A 25438-nucleotide genomic window follows, 5' to 3' on the forward strand; every position below is an offset into this window, starting at 1 on the left:
TCAGAGAACGGTTAGATAATTGCATTTTCCTAAAGCTAAAAATGAACCAAACCCTACAAATGTGGTCCTAAATCTAAAGATCTTCAGTTTCATATAACGTAGGCCGTTTTGGTAACAGAATTCCCGGAAAAACAATGGAGACGATGTTTTTAAAAGTTCTTCATTTCATGATGATTCCAGGGTGAAGGTAGAATGGATGTTATGAGCCTGGAACATCCTTTTACACCAGAAAGTAGTGACGTGTTCAAAACAAAGATGAGGACATGTCACAAAGACTCAGGAGCCAGCTTGAAGGTCATCAAAATAATTAAACACTAATAATTATAAATTCATTAGTTCTTACCAATAATAAATAAGTAACTGGGGGCTAAGAGTGGGTTCTTGCTTCCAGTAGAACTTTGAATGCCAAGCAGTAAATGTGAAAATAGTACCGCGGTTGGAAAACTCATCATTTCTCAAACATCACAGTAAGTATTGATTCACAAAAGAATCATCAATTGATTCTGAATGGAGGGGATGTCTTGATGAAGAACAGAGTGTTTGCATAGTCTTAAAGTGTCTTCCCACAGATTGGTTTATTAGTTGCAAAGTAAAATTATGAACTATATTGCCAGAGAAAGGAGAAAATTCTTTGACCTGGAGCTCAACGATGTGGATCTAGCATGCATCCAAATCTAACGCCCTGAGAAGGACACAACCTCACCCATGCCGTATTATGACCCAGACAGTGGAAGCTGAACGTTATCATGAAGATACACCGGGCAAACCCCAACTGAGAAATGTAGTATTAAAAGGTGCCATATTCCCCAAAAATGTCAATGTCATACAAGACAAAGAAAGGCTATGGAAATGTTCCAGATTAAAAGAAATGTAAAAGACAAAATAAGCAAATGTAATAGGAAGTCCTAGACTGGATATTGTGCTGCTAGGAAAAAAAGCGATAAAAAGGACAATATTAAGTCAACTGACAAAATTGGAATAAAAATGATGTTACGCGACAAGTATTCCATCAATGCTAATTTTACTGAAGCTTGTAACTGTAAGGTGAATATGTATGTGAAATGTACACTGAATCATTTAGGGATAAAGAGTTACGATGCATTCAACTTATTCTCAGATGATTCGGAAAAAAATCATACATGTGTGTATATATGTATGTGTGTATATATACATATATGTATGCCTATATATACAGACAGAGAGAGAGAAAGAACACATGAATGGGGTAAAATATTCAAAATAGCGAAATCTAGGTTAAGAGTACACAAGTGTTCTTTATACTCTCACCTTTTATTCTTGCGAATTTTTTTGTAAGTTTGAAAGAATTTAAAATCCTTTCGGAAAGTTTGAAAACATCATTTGTTTCACATGAGAGAAAGCATGAGTCGATGCAGTGAACAATTTACCCATGGTCCAAGAGGCTCCCTGGTGGAGATGGGATGTGAGCTGTGTCCCCAAGGCCACCAAATGACATTCTTCTTCACAATTCAGCAGAATCCCTCCCCTTCTGACATGAAATCCTCTGTAACCTCATTTGTTTTCCTTCTCCTTCTCCAACTAGGATTTGACCCGTGAAAGGGTGGGGCTCCCACCTTCCAGGCTGCGCATGCCTTCTCTGCTCTGTGAGGATCGTGACTTAGATGTGAGAGCCAAGAATGGCCAACTGGTCTATGCTCTGAGCAGCAGATTAAATGGTGCCCACAAGTGTTAACCTAAGAAGGGCACTGCCCCAGCCACATCACTGGGGAGTCTGCCGAGAGAAAGCTTTACGATGTGGAGATGTTTGTACCTAGAGCCATAAATAAGGAGGATGGTGGCTCTGGTGAACATCATTTATATCTTCAATTATTTTTGAAAGGGTTTTATTAGCTTTGATTATTTGCTTGCTCTTTTCATTATTTAGTGTCTGCTACCAGTATGGAAGAATGAACTGCTCAAAAACCAACCTTCTAACAAATGATGGTTATATGACCTAACGAAATACACAAATGAGTACCAGAGAGCTCTGGGGCCGGCTCATGAACAAGTGATTTTGAAGGGAAGCTAAACCTTGGGGCAAACGGACGCTCTGGAGTTGGGTCCCCCCGTTGTTCATGACCTTCCACAGAGGGCCAGCACCTTGGTGGCAGTCTAGTGTGAATCTCATCCACATGCACAAGATACCATAACAGCGTGCAATGTGTGGTACTCACTCAATAAATGCCAGGTCCTTCTACAACCTCTCTTTTTTATTTTCAAAAAAGTCTAAGTGACGCTTTAAGAAATGGAATCCGTTCTTGGGGTTTTCGTGGAGGAGAAAGCTGTTGTTTATGGATAACTCTGGAATGATAACCTTTGCTTCCTGGGATGTCAAACCACATTCTGGGCATAACAGCTACTGACATGGCTTAATGCTTCCACTACTCCATCGCCAGGCGCCTGGTGGTTGCCCCTCACATTCCTCTCACGATGGCTTTTTTCCCGTCACTGTCTTGGAATGGAGTTGTGAAGTGGAGTCAAAAATTCTGTCAGAAAAACGGACGATGAGCAAGAAAAAGCACAACACTCTGGCATGAACAATTTGCTTCCCACCCCTCAGGTAGAGCTCTGAAACTTGCACGCCTGCCGCAGGAAGGCCGGGGCACAGCTTTGAAAGGCTGCACGTCAGGAAGAATGACTTTCCGGTTTGTTTAGAAGAAGTATCTGGTGATCAGCTGGGTGAGCACGAGGGGCACAAGGCTCTCAGACTTAACAAAGTGGTAAGACCAAGTGCCTATGAAGCAGTGTAAGATGTAGAGAAAACCAGATTTGGGATTAACACCTAGTTACCATCCTGCTCCTAAAGAACAGAATGGCCTTTTTCTGGTCTAACGCCAAATTACACTACCAGAAGGTGAATCAGATGCCCGTCTAGAAAAACCCAATACCTACGTGGTGGATGCTACTGTGCACAGACAGGAATGAGAACTGAGGTCCTGAGAGTTCCTCCCACACAGATCGTAGGACCAGGTGAACGGACAAAGGACAGGAAAAAATGGCGGTGCCTTCTTTGGGTAATAGTGCAATTTACATACAAAAAGTCACGATTTTTAATCCTCTCGCCCTCCCCCAACCTCACCCACCACAAGTTACTGCTGTTTTATCCTCTTAGCAGAAACTAGGATTTTAAATCAGCCAGAAAAAAATGGCATGGTTCTTGATTAAATGTTCTAAGGACACATTCCATCAGAGGACCCTAATTTCAGTATTACATCAAAATATTCAGGTCCTACCCCACGGACCAACACTGGCAGTCAACTTTCTAAGAAATCAAGAAAATTGACCATCCTGACTCTAATTCAGAAAATTTAAAACAAACAAACAAAAAAGCATTTTCCTTCATTTTTCATTATAATCCTCTGGACCCCTGGGGCGCCATTTGCTGTGGACCAAGACTGGAGACGTCCATCGCCAAATCTAGTCTCTGCTCTTAAGTCACTCAGATTCAGGCAAACAGGAGACAAGAAAATCAAATTCTCTTTTCTAGAAATGGCTTCCTTTCCAGATGATCGTCTTTGTACTTTCTTGCTCACACAGACACCTACTAGGCCTCATGCTTTCAAAACCACAGTTGTCTTTCCTTTCATCCTGAATAATATTGGAGTAATCTTCTAATGCAGCCTTGGCTCTCAGAGAAGCACAGTGGAATTCCTCTCTGTGCTCCTTTCAGGCAAGAAGATAATTCACATTTTTAAGAAGTTTCAGCCTTTTTCTTCTTTGCCTCAGATATTACCGTCCTAACAACGTCTAATTACTTGGCCTTGGGAAGGATGAGAGGCTGCTCTGCGCAGAGTGTGGCCTTTGTTCTGGGTCGGCTGGCAGGCGTCTTTCTCCACTCACGTTTATAAAGAACAGAAAATAGACTCTAATTAAATCCCATATTTTTCAGATAACTCAATTGAGTAAACTGACAACGATGTTATCTGTGGTCCTGTTGTCAGGTTTGATCAAGGTCTTTACAGAGCTATATAATCTCTCATAAAACCTGCCCGAATGGTATAGTTCAGAGAAACCTTTGAACAGAACGATTCTTCTGTTGTTTCCAGAATCCATGGGGGCAGAGGAGGCGGGGGGAAGGGTCGTGAGGCTCATATTACTCACACGGAGTGATTCTTAAATGGTTTGTTTTAAGCAAATAAAATACTTCCTCTCATTTTTGTCTTTTGCTCTAAAATCCCACTCAGGGCGCAGAATGATGCATATTTTCGTTCATTACTAAAGTGAAAAGATCGAGGAGCTTCAAGATCACACCTTTTTTAAGCTGAAATGTGTCCAATATCTCCTATTTTTCAGGGCCCGTACCAAGTATTTTACATGCATTACCTCATTTGATGTCTACAGTAATCAAGTTCTTAGTTCCACTCTGGAAATGAGAAACTTGAGGCTTTAAGCAGATGAAATATCTTGTCAAAGATCACACAGCAGAGAAGATACATCTGAAATTGTAGAGAAGAGGAGGAGGAGAAAGTAAAAACAAAACAACTCTGTGCCCGGCGACTAGGTTCTGATCTATGGATCTGTGTCAGCTGGGGCTCCAACAGGAAACATACCCCACATAGGAGAAGTCGGAAAGTTGTATTTACAAAGAGACTAGTTACAGAGGTTTGGGGCAGGGTAGGAGTAAGGAGCCTCTTACCACCTGAGCTATTGACACTCCCGGCCTGAGGGGTGGGATGCCGGGAGAAAACAGCCACCAGAGCTGCAAGCAAACAAAGATCTGTAGAACAAGATGCTTGGAAAGGCTTATGACCTTCACTCGGGAACAGCCACCTGAGGCGAGCTTACAGGGCTGGAGCTAAGATTTCCCTCTCCCCATCCAGTCCCCAGCTAGGGAAGACCATCAAGTGCACCCTCCTGGAGTCCAGGGGGCATGGGAGTCCTGCTAATGCAGCCCTGAAAGTCAGTCACCCCGGCAGCCAGTGCAAGGAGGACAAAAGTGAGAGTGGGTGTGCAGGGACTGGGAGAAGGACCCATTCTCATTTCCCGCCATAGCGCCCCTCTCTACGGAAGTTTCAGCCATTCTGGCCGCCTGCCTCCTGCCTAGTGGCTCCTTCTCTCTCTTGGACTCATTTAGAGAGAAACAGATGACCCACAATGATAGCAAAGAAGGCACGTTTGTTTCCAGGGGCAAACACTGTAGAGCTAAATTTGGAGGAAAGCAGGTAGAAACAGGGCAGGTTGAAGGAGCCTGGGCAGGGGCTCGGGCTTCTCATTGCCAGGGTCACAGGCGCTGGAGGTAGTCTTATTCCACCCAGTTTGGATATGCGACACTTGGATAAAATCCTGGGCCATTTATTCGTGGTTTTGGCCATCAGATATCACTGTCATTAATTAAACACCTGCTGATGGACATTCAGGAGGTGGTCCCACACTCAGGTATCACTCCATTTCTTCCTTATTTCATTAGTTAACAAACATTTAACCAGCCCGTGTTATGAGCAGGCACTAACTTGCTATGCGCTGGAGCAACAAAAATAACTGAAACATGCCCTGCCTTTAAGGAGCTTTCAGGCTACTAAGAGAATTTTTAAAAAATCCTCACAAATAAATCTAATTCACTTTGGAAAGTGACAAAACCCATGAGAGTGGGATAGATAAAATTTACTAGTTCTTGAAAGAAGGGGAGATTATTATTCATCTTTGAATCAGAAACTTAAGGTTCAAGTTCACGCCAAGGGAAGAATTCCCTAGAGCCATCTTCCTAGGAACCTGGAATAATTCTGTCCCAGACTCTAGTTCTCAACTCTGAACTGCTCCGGAAAGTGATGCTGTGACCTCCACGGTCCAATATGAGATGGTATGGTGTCTTATACCGTCCGTGAACTGGTTCTTGTGTTTAAGTCTGATCTTGCGGGCAAAGTAGTCAACTCCTCCAAAGGCGTCCTTCTGTCTTCTGTCTGCCTGCAGCGCCAGCACTGGTTCTGGCCCGCCAGTGCTCAGTCACAATTTCTGCCGCTGACGAGGAGTTTGAAACGTAAACAAATGAAGCAAGTTCCCTGGCCACACAGCAAGCCAAGGCTAAGGTGAGGTCACCTGGTCTCCAGTGCAACACTCCCCCTCCGTCACGCTGCCCTGGAGTAGAGCTAGATAGAGGAAGTTAGGTAGAGGAAAGCTAATCTTCCCTTTTATTAAGTTAAAATAAGTTCATAATGAAAATTGATGCTGGAAGGCTTCCAGGCACAGTCTGTTCTCTTAAATCTCCACGAAAACCGTCACTGCATTTGAGAAATATTTCTTCTCATGTCTGTGTTGCTCACTCTCTGTGAGCCCCTGGGGACCAGAATCTGTGTCTTATTTGTCTTAGTGACTCCAGTACAAAAATGATGCCTGATGTGAGAAAGGCATCTAGCGCATGCTTGTTGAGAGAAGGCGCACACTGGCTGTTTCCCTTTTTTTATAGCGTTTCTGAATCTGTGGCAGCCAGATTACCTGCAAACACTGTTAAGTTCCTGTCATGTGATGCTCTTTCATATTATTTCTCAGGTACTTCTTATTAAGACCTTGTCAGAATATTAAATCAATTCTCATTTTACAGATAGGGAAATCGAGGCTATGGCAAGTTGAACAGTAATGGCCAGCCTTCTTGACCTGACTCCGTACAGGGACTGTGCGAAGCACTTCGTACGTACTGCTGCATTTAATTCTCAGGATAAATCTCTGAGACAAGTAAGATTGTGATCTCCACGGTTATATCATGAATCCGAAGCACAGAGATGTTAAGTAAGTTGCCCAAGGTCACAGAGCTATTAAATGGAGGAGCTGGGAGTTGAGAATAGTTTTACTTTAGCGCTTAGCATCTTAATGACTCACTGTGCTTTCCTTCTTCAATGACAAGAAAAGGGTGCGGAGATAGCCAGCCACAATACACCATTCCTTTTGTTGACAGCTAGCTTTCTGACGTTGAGAATGTCTCCACCTCTCAAACTGCAGCTTCGCCATCTTTGAGAACTTTTGCTAACGGCTGTCTCACTCATACAGACTGTGTTTCTCCAGATCACCTCCCGGGAGTTGCCTTGTACAGCTTTATAGAAAACATACATGTATCCATCACTTCTTGGCTTTCAAAAGGCCAAAATCTCTGATTGAATTCTTTCATTATCAACCTTCTTAACATACCAGGGAAGTAACCCCACCATCTGTCCACATTTGGGCCCAAGAAAAATACTGTTTCTCGTTTTGAAATTCAGAATAAAGCCAGGAAAGAGTTCAAAAAATGAGACCTAAACATCTAAATTTCACTACTTAATATCTTGTGACCTTGAGTGGTCCAAGTGAATTCTATGCATTCACTGTTCATCTCCTGAAAAATAATAATAACAGGATCAACAATAATCATTATTAATGGATTATTGTGAAGATAAATGACAGTATAGTAAAAAACGTTTTAAAAATAATAAGGCCTAATTAGATGTATGATTACTATTAATACACATTCACTTTGTTCCACCCTGTTAGAACCCAGACAGAAACTCCAATGGCTTAACTAAGTTGCTAACCTTGGTAGCAGGATGGCAGTCTCTAGCCTCCAATTGTTCATCTATTGGTCAATGTATATATATTTTGGGCTCTCAATAATCCCCCCACCTGCAAAAAAATGCTTTTTAGCAATGTGATGGAGGAGAAAGTTATGTGTTCTAGAATGAAACACAGTTGACCTTGGGCAAGCTAGTTAACATCTCAGAATACCTGTGGATATTTACACATACACAATAGGAGTTAAATAACTCTCAGGGTTGTCGTGGGAATAAAAGGTGATGCTAAACAGACAGTGCTTAGCTCAGGGTTAGAATTGAAGAAATGTATTTTCTTGCTCTCTTTGGATAGAACTATTTTTATGAAATGAAGAGAACTCACAAGCAAATTTAAAATTTCTGGTTACCTGGTGTTGTTATGAAAAAATAAAATCGCTGGACCTTCTCTCCCCTCCTTTGCCAACACTTTGATCATTTTATTGATTTCAGACCTCATTTTTTGAGATGAGACTGTCCCATGAGAAATATCCCCAGCAGAATGCTTGCATTCTCACAAAATAAAGGCAATGCTTATTTGATTAACGGAGAGAGTATTTTTACCAGCTTCCTGAAAGAAGCCAATTTGTCTACCCCTTCTTACGAACTACGAAGGTAATTGTGTATTTGTTTTCATACTTTACTTTCTGATGAAAGATTGGAAGTAGAATAGATTTGAGGAACCAGAAGACTTGGCTTTAATTTCAGATCAACAATTCTTATTTCTGATACTGCGGGAAAAGCTTTATAATTTTCTGAGCCTCAGTCTACTTATCTGCAAAATGGGCATTAAATGAGGTAAAATATGTAAAAGTTCTTAACACAATGCTTCATATATAGTAAAAAGTGTATAAATTTCTGTTTTCTATTGTTTTCCCCCATAAAGGCATGATTCAAATTTTACATAGCTCCATTGACCCCATAATAACACGCAGTGTGTCCTACACAAAATATGATCTAGGTAAATGTTCATGAAGTTAAACTGAATTAAAAATATAAAGATAATGCAGAGGCCAGCCTGGTGGTTAAGTTGCTAGTAGCTAAGTTTGAGCATTCCTCTATAGCAGCTGTGGGTTTGCATGTTTGCATCCTGTGCGTGGACCTAGCACCACTCAGCAAGCCACGCTGTGGCAGCATCCCACATAAAATAGAGGAAGATTGACACAGTTGTTAGCTCAGCAACAATCTTCCTCAAGCAAAAAGAGGAAGACTGGCAACAGAGCTTAGCTCAGGGCCAATAGTTCCTCACATAAACACATAAAATATAGATCGATTGATAGATAATGCAAATATGATAAGAATACATTAACGTTTTTGTCATAAAAAAACAAGTCCAGCACATAATATTCATACATTTTGAATGTAAGCATTATAATTGTAGCTCAAAATCCACAGTGCTCAAGTCTTTGTTGGTTTATTTTTTGCAGATGATCTTGAGGGAGACAACAGTTTCATGGAAAGAGTATACAATTTGGAGTCAGAGTTGAATTTAAACACTACTCAAAGGTATGTGAACTGGGGGAATTTCCCACCTTTTATTGACTCAAAGATGCCATTAATTATAAGATGCAGGGATGCACGTGTACCACTGGTATGAAAGGAAATACTGCCATTACACTAAGGCCTGATTGCTAACACATTAATTACAGGATGAATCCTTGTTTAAAAGATGGTAAAGGAAAATATGATTCAATGAAATATATTATTTAACTTCTATGATCCCCAGTTTCTCCATCAGAAAAATAAGACTGATGGTAACTGAAAGGATACTGAAAGAATCACATGACAAAAGGATAAGAATATTCTTTTCAAACTCTAAAATCCTCTGCAAATATTATTTATAGACAAAAATCTCCTTTAATGAGAAACTCAGTTTTGAAATATGAACCATCTCTTGCCCCCTTGCTCTATTTTTGTGCTAAATGCTGTTTCTTGCTGTTTTCTCCTCCATTAACGCTCTCATTGGCTGTTTATGGAATGTCGTCTTTATTTCAATATGTAATCATGGAGAGCCCTTGAACTTGTATTACTTTGGCTAAGGTGTGAACTTCTCAAAGGATTCATTATTTTTTTAACTTGTAACTGTTTTTAGTAATTATCTAAATATAAAACTAGTAGTTTAGTAATTATTAAAGAAAAATTTTACATCTCATTAAGATTACTCATTTAAAAGAATTAACACTAGATTTCAACCAAATCCAGAAAACACAAATAAGAAAGCCAAAGCTAAAAGCACAAAAAATCAAGAAAAGTATCCAGACCAGGGAAAGAGCCGGATTATTTAGATAAGAAACCGTTTCTGGAATCTTCTTTAATACGTCCAGTATAGCAGACATGAACACTTTTAAGGAACCCTCAACAGACTCATTTGACTTTAAATTTTGGGATTGCAGAGAGAGAGAGAGAAAGAGAAAGAAAGGGAGAGAAAGACGTGCTTTCCCATATCAGATGACACATCTATAGGATTACTTGTCATTTGAATGAAAAAAGTTAAACGCTGCATATTCATTGTCTCTTGGGCTTTTGCCAACACCTCTTGATGTGACAAACAAAGGTGCCAAGAAATACTTGATTAATGCCTTGTGAGTCCCTCCTGTGTTTCTGATTTGGTAACTCCACTCCTGCTGCCACTGGAGGAGAAGTAACCATTTGCTAAATTTGATTCATTTGTGGTAAAGTTCAATGAGCTGATGGAACTCAAATGTTTTGCACATTACAAAGGACAGGAAAAACTGTAGAATACTGCACTAACTGTGTAGATTATGTTTATTATATTATGTTACATAGATTATGCTATATTAAAGATTGACAGTATAGATATGCATTAACAGTGTAGATTAAGGCCTTAACATGGTCATGATATTTGACTCGAATGATTTTTAAAACGTAGGAGAGAGCGAGGCCACATGCATATAGCAACATTTGCCCTGTGAATTCTTCCAGGTGTATCTCCTGAGTAACTCGGATAACTCACAGGCTGCATTAAGATTGTGTTCTCCCATCATCAAGCCTTTGATTAGGATGTTTCCTTCCCCCAGGATATCCTCTTCCCCACCTCGACCCTCTTGGAATCCTAAACATATTTCAGATTTCAACTCCATTTCTCCTTCCCCCGTAAAATCTCCTCGTCTCTGTGCAATGTCTCCCCCATAAGCATTCCACTTGACACACCCTTTATACATCCATAATAGCTCTTATTCCAGTTACTCAGGGTTTGGAGTTATCTATCTCCCTGATAGATTTGAATTTCTATGTTTTATTCATATTTATAGTCCCAGAGTTTATGAATAGAATTATTCAATATTTGTTGGTTGGATTTGACTATGAATAATAGAGAAAAACAACACCTTTTTAATTGGAATGGGGAAAGAGACAGTGAATTAATAAGTCATAAAACAATTGTCACAGAATAGATGCTACACATTGGCAGTTCCACTCCTGTGCCCAAGAACTGCCCGACTAAAGCTGACTGCACGCCGGCACTCCCGCAAGAGAAACAGAGCTGAATCCAAATAAGTGAGAATGACGTTATAAAGAAGAGACCATTAGATTTGAAAACCTGCTACTTTGCTTTTAGTAATAAAGTCCTTAAGACACACCTAAATTTTTTGCACACTTAGTTTGGCAATTCTGTAACTGAGAACTGTTGTCTATCAGACTATGCTCAGGGAATTTCTCACAGAGATTGTCCCAAACCTCCCCCCTCTCTTCCAGTCACTAGACACCCTCTTGTCTTCAGAGAATTGTTTTATTTCCTATTTTATCGTTGTATAACACTGTTTCTCAGTGTTGGCACTATTGACGTTTTGGATCGGATGATTCTTGGGGATCTGGGCTTTCCAGTGCGTTGTAGGATGTGGAGCGGCACCCCCAAGCTTCTATACACTAGATGCCAGCAGCAATCCCCAAGTCATAGCAATCAAAAACATCTCCAGACAGTTCCAAATCTCTACTAGAAGAGGGGAGATCTCCCCAGCTTCAGATGACTAATACAAGGACTCTTCTGATTAAGCTTCCTCAAATTAGGTAACTGAGACTCTTAAAATAACAGCGATGAAAGGAGTCAAGGAGACTAAAGGGACACCCACATACTACAGATAAGTCAAGCGCAAGCGAGCGTGTTCTCAAAGTAGATTAATTACGTAAGAGCAATGCTTCTAAAATACAAATGTGACCACATCACTCTGCAATAAAACTCTCCAATAGGGGCAGGCCCCGTGGCCCAGTGGTTAAGTGCGCACATTCCGCTTCTGGCGGCCCGGGTTCGCCAGTTCAGATCCCGGGTGAGGACGTGGCACCACTTGGCACACCATGCTGTGGTAGGCATCCCACATATAAAGTAGAGGAAAATGGACATGGATGTTAGCTCAGGGCCAGTCTTCCTCAGCAAAAAGAGGAGGATTAGTAGCAGATGTTAGCTCAGGGCTAATCTTCCTCCAAAAAATAAAAAAAAACAAAACTCTCCAATAGCTCCCATCTCTGACAAGGGAACATGCTAAAGCTGCCCGCTGTACTCTCAGTGCTCTCTCTCATGATCACATCTCTCCAGCTTCACAACCACATCAAGCTACTCACAGATATTTGAATGTATTATGTTCTTCTATGCCTACCTTCTTGGCAAACATCTCTGTCTCTAAGTATTATATTTTGAAATTTCGTTGTCTACATGACTACTTCCCATCACTTGAATGTAAGCTCCGTGAGGGCAAGCACTTGGTCTCCTTTTTCATCATTTTCTCCCCAGCACCTTACTCAATAATGTTGGTGGAAAAATGATTGAAAGTCTATATATTTTTGCTAATATATCAACAAGCCTGGAATTCCCTTTGCTACCTTATTTTATTCATTCTAGAAATTCAGTCTAACCCCATCAAAGAGCATCTGAAGACTTAAGCTCTTCTTTCATTTGAATGGGCTTTCTGTGCCTCCTAAAGACCTTACAGAGCTGACTTGTTTGCATGTTAATCAGATGCCCTCTCTCCACACTATCAGTTTCGGAGAGCAAGGACCAAATGGCATCATCATGGTAATCTCAATGCTTAGTGCTAAGTTTGGCTCACAGTAAATGTTTCATGAAAAAATTAATGTCTCTGTCACTTACTTTTAACTTTCGTTTTTTGAGTACAACATCAGCCATGCCTCATCCTTCCAGGCCATAGCACAGTATCTGGCAAAGAGTATGCAATCAATGAATATGCCATATTTGCTGCTCCTTTATCATTATTTGAAGTGATGGGAGAACGTTATACTTGAAGTCTTAGTTAAGTGTACTCTGGAATAACAAAGATTGCTTACTGGTTTCAGAGCGGTTGACCACTACAGGGAATGCTATCCGTGCTCCACCCAGATCTCCTTGGGCTCCTTTTCCTGTTTCAGCATTTGCCTTTCCCATCTTCAAGGTGCTTCTGCCTCCAAAGTTGTGTACCTGTGACTGTTTATTGAGGACAGCCCTCAGCTACTGGAGTCTGCTTGACTTCATGTGTGGAGAGCAGGAAATTCTTGGGAGCTTCTCCCCACTCTCAATGCTTGTCCCAAAGAGGAGGGGTTTGGAAGCTCAACTACCTCACCTCAGGTCTAGATGCTGAGACCACAGCTTACACCCTACAAGCCTCCAGCCTGGAGCATCCTTGCTGGGCTGTCCTGAAATCACACTTTGCTCTGCTTCTTCCCCTCTGCTGCCCTGGATCCCCCAATTTGTCTGTTTCTCCTCAGAACACCTCCTTAATAAGTCACTTGCACACACTCTCTTGTCTTAAGGCCTGCTTCTGGGAAAGCAACCTAAAACAACCTCTTCCTCTCTACTAATTGTCAAGAGGGAAGGTAAAGAGGGATATATCAGAATCACGGGAGGGCGGGACTGGCTACAGAATTTGTGGGACGCAGTGAAAAATGAAAACATGGGCCTCTTGCTCAAAGAATGTTAAGAGTTTCAAGATCAGCAAACACAGGCCATTAAACTGAGACTCACAGATCACACGCCCTGAAGCCAGCTCTGCCTGATCGAGTTATTCAATTTCCCATATCCAGCTATCCTTCAACAACCACTAACAACTAACTGGTAACACAGATGGAGAGAGTTTGGGGGAATGCTGCCTTTTTCTCTGAACAGCTTTACTTTAAAGAATTATCAATATAAAAATAACTGTAGAAATGGAAGACACATGGGAAAATTTTTTGAAAATCAATAGCTTCAGCAAAATGATCTATGACACATAAGGGAGTTTTAAGATTTATTGCTCCCGGGCAATATTATGAGCACACAGTAGTCACTCAATAAATGCTCATTGATTGACTGATTTAGATTTCAAAAATTTGATATTTTTTATTGGCTTCCTTTGCACTTGACACTGTTAAAAGCACATAGGAGAGGAATATTGAGACTTAGAAAGGACCACGGATCTCAGGAATCACAGTCCCAAAACTTGATTTTGCAGATGAAAAAGCTGAGACTGACGTATTTTAGTAAATTCTGTATGGCCATCTACCTGATATACGATAAAAGAGAATCGTGCGTCTCATTGCTTCTCAAGAACAACAGGGTGTAATTTTTCATTGTTTGTGGAAATTGCATTAATATAAACTTGAAGTATTACCAGAGGGACAGGGAAGCTGAGTCAATGCACAAGTCTGCATGTCTATTATTTATCTATAGGCATGTAACAATACCACACACTTAGCAGCTTAAAACAACACACATGTGGCTTGAAGAGGGGCTTTAGACATGGAGAGATGGGAGAAACGGGGAATTTCTTGTGGATCAGGCAGGACATGTAGATAAAGAAGCTCAGAGTCTGTAGGGAATGCAAATCTCCAGCTTCAGATAAAAAATTAGAGCTAATCTGTGAGCAATTTGTAATAAATTTAAGATATTTGCATATGGAAGTAACATGATCGATGGTATTATTTTTCGGAGGTGAGTATCAGTTCTGGTTGTGAGGAATTGAAGAGAAGAAAGAGACGTGATAAGAAAGGTGATATGAAAAACTTCTTGGTAAGAGTATTGAAGGTAGAAACTAAAGACGTAGCCATGTGAAAGTGGAGGGAAAGGACACACGTGGGAGACAAAGTGGAGGCGGAATTGACAAGGCTTGGCAACTGGCTGACAGGGGATGGGCAGTAAGCAAGGCAGCATGAAGGCATAAACTGTAGATTTTGCAACGGTCAAATGAAATAGCATCTCAGCTCTCAGCATGTAACGCCCATTCATCTTCTCATAAAACCCCTTACAGATCCCCTTGCTTTCCCTAAACAAAACCCGTGATGAGGTCGCAGGGAAACTGCTTCCAGAAAGTGCAGCAGATACAGGAAGAGCCAGCCAAGGTTTCTGAGCTACTCCTTTAGATGCCAATGAGAACACCGGATTCTGGGTTCAGGAGCCCGTACGCTGGTTTAGGGATTCGGGGCCCAGGTTGGATCCCAGGCAAGACCAGTTCTGCCAGAGAATGATGAAGCTATGTGAAAGGAGGCATCCAAACTAATCTAATATTAGTTTTCTGTGGCCTTGTAACAAATTACCAAAACTGAGCAGCTTAGCACAACATACAGTGTCTGCGGGTCAGGATCAGGCAGTGGCTTAGCAGGGTGCTTCTGACTCAGCATGTCCCACAAGGTTGTGGTCAAGCTGTCGGCTTGGGCTGCCATCCTCTGAAGGTCTGACTGTGAGCTTCTCAAGAACTAACTCACCTGGCTGGAGGCTGGAGGCATCAGTTCCCCGGCGCATGAGCTGCTCCATAGGACAACTGGCTTCGCTCGAACCAAGAGATGAGAAAGCAAGACAGAGAGTCAGAGACAGACAGGAGAGAGAAAAAGAAGAGAGAGACAGAAAGAGAGAAAACTATAGAGAGAAAAACAGAGTGAGGGAGATGAAAGAGAGAAAAATAGAGTGACAGAGATGAAAGAGAGAATGAGAGAAAGAAGACAGTGAGAAAAAAGATAAAGAGGCAGACAGAGAGACAGATGCAGAGACAAAGAGACAGAGAACAAGAGGGAGATAGAGGACATGCTAGAAGCTGCTGTAGCTTTTATGACTAGTCTCAAAGTCAGACAGCCTCATCCCCTCCCTTCTCTATTTGTCAGAAGCATGCCTGGCCCACACTCAAGGGCAGGGAGCTTAGGCTCCATCTCTTGTAGGGAAGAATCTCAAAGAATTTGTGGATATAGTTTTAAAACCACCACAGGAAGCTGGGCTGCAAGGAAAAAAACGTTAGGCAGGTTGAGAAAACACTGGGCGAAGACAAGGGATGTCGGAGTCAGGGACTCACTGGCGCACAGAGACTAGGGCAGCACAAGTCCATCCACATACTGTGCTGACACCCTCGTGGCGTGATGGCTCGTGGCCACAGGGAAGGAGCACCAACGCCACCCAACAGGCCTTCCCCAGGCGTGTGAGCAAACAACCAAGTGTTCATCTGCCTTTAAGATGATGTCTTAAGATTCAGTTGCCTAAATTTTCATTGTCTGTCTCCAAATTGTCACCGAACCAAATTCCATCATTAGATAGTAAGAAAATGGTTTAGGTGCTTCTCTCTCAAGTCTCTAAATAGGCCAATGCCAATGCGGAGGTGGCAACAGTGTAGGCCTTTGCAAGCGCAGACATTCCCTGGGGCTGGCCGGCTCTCAGCTGTGCTCTGCTCATCCTACGCCAGACCTGCCCCTTCCAGGGGCTGCCCTGTGTGCATCTGCAGCAGCGTATTGATTCTGCTCCTCTGGGCCAAGAGAAAGCGATGGACATGCAAAGTACATGGTAGGATGACTAATAAATAACCATGTGCAATCTCCTGGCTCCCAGATGAAATCCCATAACTCATTTAAACCTCTTTGATTTGGATGCTGAGCCAAGACAACTTGATCGTATTGCCCCCTCCCCCTCAGGCTAAAAACAAGCTAATAACAATTGCAAAGCATTCCTAGCTGAAATCTCTGAAATCACTGATCTCTGCCATCAGTGGTGGGAAACAAGAGAAGACAGAGCCCTAGATGTTAATCCAGACCCCTGGTCTGAGGATAGGCTTTGTGGTCACTTTGGTGCACAGTCTAGGGGACAGATCCTTAGGATCCTGAGCCGTCTGCTTTGCCAGCTGTAGGCTTTCATTAGCCTGTAGTGACCTCCCTCTTACAGGCCCTGTTGCTGCTGCCAGGACTGCAGCTTCATCTGGTGTCTGCCTCTGTCAGTGAGGTGGGGAGAGGTCTCCCCATTGACCCCTCCGGTGTTGTGTTCTTCTTATCATCACTGTTATTGGCTCCCGCATATTAATCTGACTCTTAGTTTGCAGTATCTTCTGCCAGGAAATCTGAGATTAGAAGGAGGGCATTTCAGCAAGAATCACCTGTGCTTCAGATGCACGTGGTTGAGCCTCAAGTTCACTGCGCACCTCAGGAAGGTCCTTTGCAGCTCTGTCACAAATACCTCCAGGAGACTGCTCTGCTTACCTGGCTTTCCAGTCCACCTGTTACTCCCAGAGTTCTCTCAGGCTGAGTGGGTGCTGCTGCAAATAGGGTCCCGAGCTCTGGGTCAGTATCCCAACCATCGCCAGGTTGTGCTGTGTCCTCTGACCGTGTCATGGAGCCACTGTAAAGAGAGGAGGAATACAAATACAGTCCCTATTTGGCCAGTCTTCATTCCACAAAAGAAAGGAGAGAAGAAAAAAATAGGATGCACAGTGTGCAATTTGCCTCCTGTGTCCTGACACAACATTTCTTTTTTATGCCAGAGGTTTCTTAGAGCGTAGAAAAACGTGTTTCAGCAAAAGAAGGCCAATTTTCAAAACCACTCATTTGGCAAATGCACAAGCTCTCAAGCTGGAAAGCCCTGTTTCTGGTTCCTCGCAGTTTACCTAATCCCAAGCAGTGGTAATCGTGTTTAAAAAAATTATCAGCTCTGCCAATAGCCTTGGGGTTTGCCTGCCACGGTAACGTACACAAAGAGAGAGATGGTGATAATGGGTTGCTTATGCAATTGAAAGGCACTGCCATCCGTATAGAACCTGAATGCCTGTTTGAAGAGCTACTGGGCACAAAATTTATGGCACCCTTTATTTTACAGCTGCACCGCCCTCACTATAAATGCTTTCATGGGATCAGCCGGTTTATTCTTTGGCTAATAACCCATCCATTCAAGCTGGAATGTCTGAATAAAGAGTTCTACTTCTACGCGATGCAGTATTTGATCAGACAATAATCAATATATCCCATTTTCCTACCACCATAAACTTACATAATAAACTTCTCACTGTTGGTATGTGTTTCTCACTGCTTCTCCAAATAACAAATAACTCTGAAGAATGCTAGTACTTTTAAGAACCGGACTGGCATTCAAAATATACAGGAATCTATAAATCTGCCTTCCAGCATTACAGAATGATGCATCTTCAGCATACTCTTCTTTTTCTTGATGTTGAATTGCATGTGCTTACCAGAGCAGAATCAATGAGGGATAAAAATGCTACAAGGATATCTTGCTAAGGCTATTCTCTCCTGAACCATCCATTTGCAAGAGATTGACTAATTAAATCATGCCGTGGGTCTTCATTTTCACAGGGAAGTGCAGTTGCTAATCTGAGTTCATATACTAATACTAGAAATAGGCATTTTCACATAGGACACATTATCTAGAGTCTCACAAAGTATTTTTACTTGTTTGTGTTTAATGCTTAGGGTGAAGCACTGTCTTTTTCCAACCTCATGTCAAACCCACGCTCCACAGAGGATGATGCTTTAAGCAAACCTAGGGTCAGCGTGGCCTGAAGGATTCTAACATCTGCCGGCAGTGGGCATGGCTGTGCTTTAGTTCCCTAGGGCTGTCTTAGCAAGGGACCACCAAGTGAGTAACTTAAAGCAACAGACATCTGTCGTCTTACAGTTTTGGAGACAAGAAGTCCAAAGTCACAGTGTCAGCAGGGCCATGCTCCCTCGGAAACCTGTAGGGAGAGTCCCTCCTCCGTCTTCTAGCTCTGGTGTGTGCAGCAATCTGGGGAATTCCTTGGCTTGCAGCTGCACACTCCAATCTCTGCCATATTGTCCATGGTCTTCTTCCCTCCTCGTGTCTCTCTTCACATGGCCTTCTCTTTGTGTCTCTCTTGTCTTCTTATAAGGACATCAGTCACAGTGGGTTAAGGGTGCACTCTACTCCATTGCAGCCTCATTTCAATTAACAACTAATGTAATGACTCTATTTTCAAATAAGATTACGTTCTGAGGTTCTGGAGGTTGGGATTTCAACATATGCTTTGCGGGAAATATAATTCAACCTATAACATGCTCCATGTGTCCCAGTTGGTTTTGGTTCCTGTCTAACTGCTAGGGCTCAGACATGGGGTATAACAGTGAGATGGATGTCTTTGTAGGTAGTTTGTTGGAAAGAACGATGAGCAAGGATGTCTATATTAGAGCATATCAAGACTAAGCAATACCAAGTAACCAAGGCCAGTGTTATCCCTTCCCACAGACTCCAGTGTGCACAGGACTCCCCTGGGGTGTCTTCAACGGCTTCCAGGTAGATGTTGGAACTGGTATCCCAGGCTGCCCACAAGAGGCCCACCAATTGATGTTACCTTCATGAACTCATCACGCTCAGGAGGTTTTGATCAGAAACCCAGCCTTGTTTACACCCAGAATGGATTTGTCTCAGCGAGAGGAGATGATGCTGACTCAATTCTTAATGCCTGAACCATAATGTCAGTATGTTAACTTTTAATGGGAAATCTGTGTCACATAGACTAGAATGTTCTTTTCAGTGTGAATATGAATTCATTTTCTGCAGGCTGAGCTACATAGGAAGAAAATTCAGAAATTGTCTTAGTGAGAATGGAAACCAAGCAAGGGGAGTCAGTGGGATGATTCAAATACTCTATTATCTAAGTCTGGTGCAGCCATTTGTCTAAAATTGTTTCATGTAAAAAGTGGATAATAAAATAATGATTATAGCTGACATTTATTACAAAGTTACTTTATGTTAGGAATTGTACTAACACAACTATTCTAACTATCTTTTGTACATTAACTTTTTTTGTCTTCTCAACAATGGTATGGAGTGGGTGGATATTATTATTCTCATTTTATAGATAAGGGTAAAGACAGGCTAAGTACTTTCCCAATTTTAGACAGTTCAGAAGTGGCAAACCCAGAACGAGAACACTCATCGGCTTCTTTCCAAAAGGCAAACTCTTAATCACTATATGATTCTGTCCGCAGAGAATGTCTGCCCTGGTCAGTGGTAGATTCCTGCTGCTGGCTGCTCCTCTCTGTCAGACTTCTCTCTTTCTAGATGTCTGCTGTCCTGACACATGCTAACTGGTTAACACCCATAATGGGTCCAAAGAGAAGGCTTGCTATTCTTGTTTCTGGCTTGGAAGATATTTTGTTTTATATATATATATATATACACATAATGTATAATAATACCAAATACATAATATAATATCTGTTCATGTCGAGTGTTATATGTATAATATACAGTACATAATATATTCCTGTAGAGGGGGTAAAGTTTGTGGTAATATGAGAATCTTAGCTCCAGGTGTTTGGTGAGCCCATCCTAATAATTGTTAGTTAATAGTCTTCATTGTTCATATTAAAAGTTTAACTTTGCTACCCCTTCTAATTGTCATGAGGTGTTTCTATTTCCTCACTCCTAAGTCCCTCAAAATGAAGTATCTACATCTTCTCATAATCACCTGTTATTTTTAACTTTAACCACTGGGACCTGGATCTCAATGTTTGGAACGTACCACGATTGCCTGCTCAGAGGTCACAGATGTCCCCCTATCGGCCTGGTCTGGTGTTTTTACTGAACTCATCATTCTCAGTCTCTCTTCAGCAGTTGATGCTGATTCTGACTCTTGATTTCCAGGTTATCCACACTTCCGTATCTCCACTGAGGTGTCCTCCTCCAAAAGCCTTCCTATGGGTGTGTTTGGGCCCAGGTCCTTGACTTTCTCTTCTGTTTCTGTTACACTGATTTTCCCCACCTTCAACCCTTTTGGTGAGAGTATCTATTGTTCTAACTTTGACAACACCCATTACGCAAAGCACCACCATTTTTAAATCTTAGTCAGGCTCATTTGTGTAGGTATGTGAGGGATGGAGTACGTATCCCAGATGTAATCAAATCCTATATGTTACTCAAATTCAAAATAGCATTTCTGAGCAGGTTTTAGGCTCTGTGGTTAATCCTTCTCCTAACACATTTTTAATACCCTATTAGGAACATTTAGGGCTTAGCAGAGCCTACGCCCTATCTGCCTATGCCGGAAATCTGAAGGGGCCACTATAGCACATCGTTCACCTTGCTCAGAATGGTGGCCTGTGAAAGCACTCTGTCAGGAATGCTCACTCTACTAACAAATACTATCCTGCTGGATCTCAGAATCTTTCATCAGTTTGATGTGTCCCATTCCCTGCTGGTCCTGTTTCCTGGACATATATTGATCGTTCTTATGAGGGCTTCCTTAATAAATTACTTTTCTCTAATCCTTTCTCCAGGGTCTATTTCTGGGAGAAATACACCTGCAGCACCTACCTGCCTCCTCCCTGTGTGATGATGGGAACCCTGCTGCCCAATTTCCAACTGCTAATAGCTGGTTTGGGTTGGACACTCCATTGACACTTCAAACTTGGAATGTCCAGATTTGGGCACGTCATTTCCCTCATCAGCAGCACCTGAGTTCCCTTTCCAAATGCCCTAACTCCCTTGAGGCTTTGACAATCGGTCACTGGAAGCCTTGCGGTCCACTTCGATCAATATCTGCCTTTTGTTCCCTTATCCAGGCTGCCAACTAGTGTGGCCATTTCTTGTTTTGACCCTTTATATCTATCCCTGCTGTTCTTAACAGAGCTCAGACTTCTATTGCCCCAGAAGTCAGCTAATGAGAGTACCATCCTCTTGGGTGTCTGTGCCCCCGACCTCATCTTCCCACCAAGCATCCTGAGCAAAACCATCTCATTTTTTGCCCTGAAACAAGAAATTCATTGAGTCACTGCCCTGATCACAGATCCCCATTGACTCTTCTGTCATGTTCTAATTCTCCATTCACTCATTCATACATGCATTCATTCATTCAAGAAATGTTTTTGAGTACCTAAGATATGCCAGACATTCCTCTAGTCACTGGAGTTGATGTAGTGCAAAAAAAGATCCCTTTACTCAACAGCAGGTAGCAATACATCCTAGGGAAAAATATGAAGCAACAATAGAGGCTAGAGGGTGACAAGGGTAGCAATATTAGATAGATTGTCAAGGAGATGGTATCTGAATGCAACCCTAAATGAAGTGGGAAGAGACATATGGAAGTAGCGAGAGAAAAGGTGTTTGAAGGTGCCCAAGAAACAAGAGCAGTTCCTTGTGGTTGTAACACCATCAGAATGAGGAAGAACCACAGGAGACAAGGCCAGAGGGCAGCCTGGCTCAGGTCAGGGGCCTGGCCCTGGTGAGGACTTCTCACTTATTCCTAGTGTGAGGAGAATATACGGGAGATCTTGCACAAAGTAAACATGATATTTGACTCACGTTTATAAACAATAATTTAGGGTACATTAAAAAAAAAAATACTGGAGCCAGCCCAGTGGCATAGTGGTTAAGTTCATCTGCTCCACTTTGGCAGCCTGCAGTCCATGGGTTCAGATCCCAGGCACAGACCTACACATTGCTCATCAAGCCATGCTGAGGTGATGTCCCTCATACAAAACAGAGGGAGATTGGTACAGATGTTAGTTCAGTGACAATCTTCCTCAAGTAAAAAGAAGAAGAGTGGCAACAGATGTTAGCTCAGGTCCAATCTTCCTTACCAAACAGAATTGGTCTTCCTATAAAAGACACCTCAGAGAGCTCCCTTGCCCCTCACACCCTGTGAAGACACAGCGAAACGGCACTGGCTAGGAACCAGGAAGAGGGCCCTTGCAAAAGGTGACCATGCTGGCACCTTGCTCTTGGACTCCCAACCTCCAGAACTGTGAGAAATAAATATCTGTTATTTATAAGCCACCCAGTCTGTCATATTTTCTTATAGCAGCTGGCAGGGAAGAGACACCAGCATATACAGCCAGGCCATGCTCTCCAGGCCGTAACCTTCCACTGAAACACTATTCCTTAGGTTGACCAGAATCTGAATGAGCACTGAGCATACAGCAGACGACTGAAAACTGATTATTCTACTTATTGGTCAAATAGCCAGTAATGAAATACCATAACAGTGTATCCATGGTTACACTGAAAAGAATTGGGCTTAGACAGCAGCGGAAATAGGAAGAGAGGAAGAAAACACATTCAGATTGTATAAATTACATGGCTCGGCCCCTCAAGGACCAAGGCCTGCAGCTAGACCACACAAAACTGGGCTTCTGACCCTCCTCACTGTTCAGGGCCTCCATATGAATCACACACCATCACTCAGATTCTTGACCTTGATCCAGTAATTAATTCAGTAAATGTTTATAAAGTGTGTGATGCACACCAGGCAGCACTGAGCCGTCCCACATTTTCTTGGCTGTGGCTTTCTCAGTCCTGTAGTTTCTAAGCTGTTGCACACCTCTGGCCTTCAGTTTTTGCTTCCTTCTCAGCTACAATCTGGGTGCTTACCTCAGGCCAAATATTTTCAACCAGCCCACTGCCTTCCTAAGAAAGCAAATGAGTGGACATACATAAAATGATTGAAAAATAAGATATAAGACTGAGCGTTCCAGTGCCAACACCTTCTTGATTTTCTGGAAATGAAGATGATGGTAGTATGAATCTTCACATCCTGCTTATACCTAGGAAGACTTTTTTGTAGGAAACAAGTCCTAAGAAAAACTAATCCAAACTCATGCTAAGATTCATAGGGAGATGCAGGGGACCCAAAATGGACAATTTTTAAAAAGAAGAACAAATTTGAAGGACTCACACTTCCCAAAAGCTTAAGGCAATGTGGTGCTGGCATAAAGATAAACACAGAGGTCAACAGAATAGAAAGAGATCCCAGAAGTAAACCCTTATATTTATGGTCAGTGACTTTTTGACAAGGCATTAGGAAGATTCAGTGAGGGGAAGAAGAGTCATTTCAACCGGTGATGCTGTAGAACCTAATATCCACATGCAAAAACGAAGTCGGACCCTTATTTCACACCATATACAAAAACTCACTCAATATTAATTGTATACTTAACTCTAAGAGCGAAAGCTGTAAAATTCTTAGAAGGAAATATGGGTGTAAAACTTGTGATCTTGATTGGGGTGATGCTTTCTTAAATAAGACACCAAAAGCTCAAGTGACAAAATAAAACATAAATAAATTTGACTTTATCAAAACTTAAAACATTTGTTCTTCAAAATACACCATCAAAAGGTGAAAACACAATCCATAGAACGGGAGAAAATATTTGCAAGTCATTTATGTGACATGAGACTTATGTCCAAAATACATAATTCTTACAACTCAAAAATAAAAAGAGAATCCAATTTTTTTTTAATGGAAAAGGATTTGATTAGACGTGTTTCCAAAGAAGACATACAAAGGGCCAATAATGCCATGACAATAACAAATTTTGGCAAGGGCATGGAGCACATAGCATGCCCTTTCCTCATACTTTGCTACTGGGAAGCGAAATGGTACAGTCAGTTTGGAAAACAAGTTGGCAGTTTCTCAAAATGTTAAACACAGACTTACCATTTTACTCAGTATTTCACTTCTAGGTCCATACTCAAGAAAATTGAAAATATATGTTCACACGAAAACCTGTATACAAATATTCCTAATAGCCAAAAAGGAGGAATCATACAAATGTCCATCAACTGATAAAGGGGTAAATAAAATGCAGTCTATCCACACAATAGTAATTTATTCAGCCACACAAAGGAATGGAATATCTCTATATGCTACAACATGGATGAACCTCAAAACATCATGCTCAGTGAAGGGAATCAGACACAAGCGGTCACATGTTGTATGATTGTGTTTACATGAAACGTCAAGAATAGCCAAATCTGTACAAACAGAAAGTATATTAGTGCTTTCCAGGTGTTTGGGAAGAGAGGAATGGAATCAACTCTTAGTATGACGTTTCTTTTGGGAGTGATAAAAATCTTCTGATATTAGATAATGGACAACTCTGTGAATATAATAAAAAAACACACTTAATTGTACACTTTAACAGAATGAATTTTATGGTGTATAATTTATATCTCGATACAGTTGGTATAAAAAAATCCTGCCCATTTATTAGATCATCATCCTGTAAGTCTGGGGTGACATGACTGGGTTATCTACTAGCATGTCACAGGCAGAATCAAGGTGTTGGCTGCTGTCTTCTCTTCTGGAGCGTGGGGCCTTCTTCCCAGCTCTTTCTTGTCATTGGCAGAATTCAGTTCCTTGCAAAGGAATAGGGCTGAGATCCCTATTTCTTTGCTTGCTCTCCTCTGGGGCCACTCTCAGCTCCTAGAGGCCTCCCACATTCCTTGCCACTTGGCCCCCTCCACTCAAAGCCAGCAATGAAGGATCTTCGTTGTAAAATTCCTCTGCCCATGTTTCAAATCTCTTCCTTCAAGAGGAGACTTGTCTCTTTTAGTTGCTCATCAGATTAGGCCAGTGCTGCCCAGGGCAATCTCTCTTTCCTAGAGCCAGCTGTGCTGTGTAACCTAAGCTCATCGAAGGAGTGACCTTCCGACCTACTCACTCTCCTGGGATTATCCCAGGTGTGTACACCAGGGGTTATAAACTAGGAGGGCATTTTACAATTCTTCCTATCATGGTCCCCCACCTTTAAATCTCCCTGCTTTATGCTGACCCTGCCCTGTTGTCCTCTTCAAGAGGATTATTGTGCAGATACTCTTAAGGACTGCTGCACAACCTAGCACCGACAGAAACTAAAATAAAAATACTTTCAGATAGACCACCAACAGTGATGGGTCCACACAGCTAGCCCTCAGTGTCAGGAGAGTCCGG

General features: G+C 41.9%; 1 long non-coding RNA gene across 3 annotated transcripts in view; it reads right to left on the reverse strand.

Annotated features, from left to right (window-relative positions):
* Positions 1–25438, reverse strand: part of LOC139075467 (uncharacterized) — a 123135-nt gene that overhangs the window by 37476 nt on the left and 60221 nt on the right. For all 3 annotated transcript variants that reach the window (XR_011525823.1, XR_011525824.1, XR_011525825.1), the window contains exon 2: positions 16956–17094. This is a non-coding gene — a long non-coding RNA (uncharacterized lncRNA). The remainder of the gene's footprint in view (positions 1–16955; positions 17095–25438) is intronic.

The sequence above is a fragment of the Equus przewalskii genome, chromosome 14 (assembly GCF_037783145.1).
Source record: "Equus przewalskii isolate Varuska chromosome 14, EquPr2, whole genome shotgun sequence".
Taxonomy (NCBI): Eukaryota; Metazoa; Chordata; class Mammalia; order Perissodactyla; family Equidae; genus Equus; species Equus przewalskii.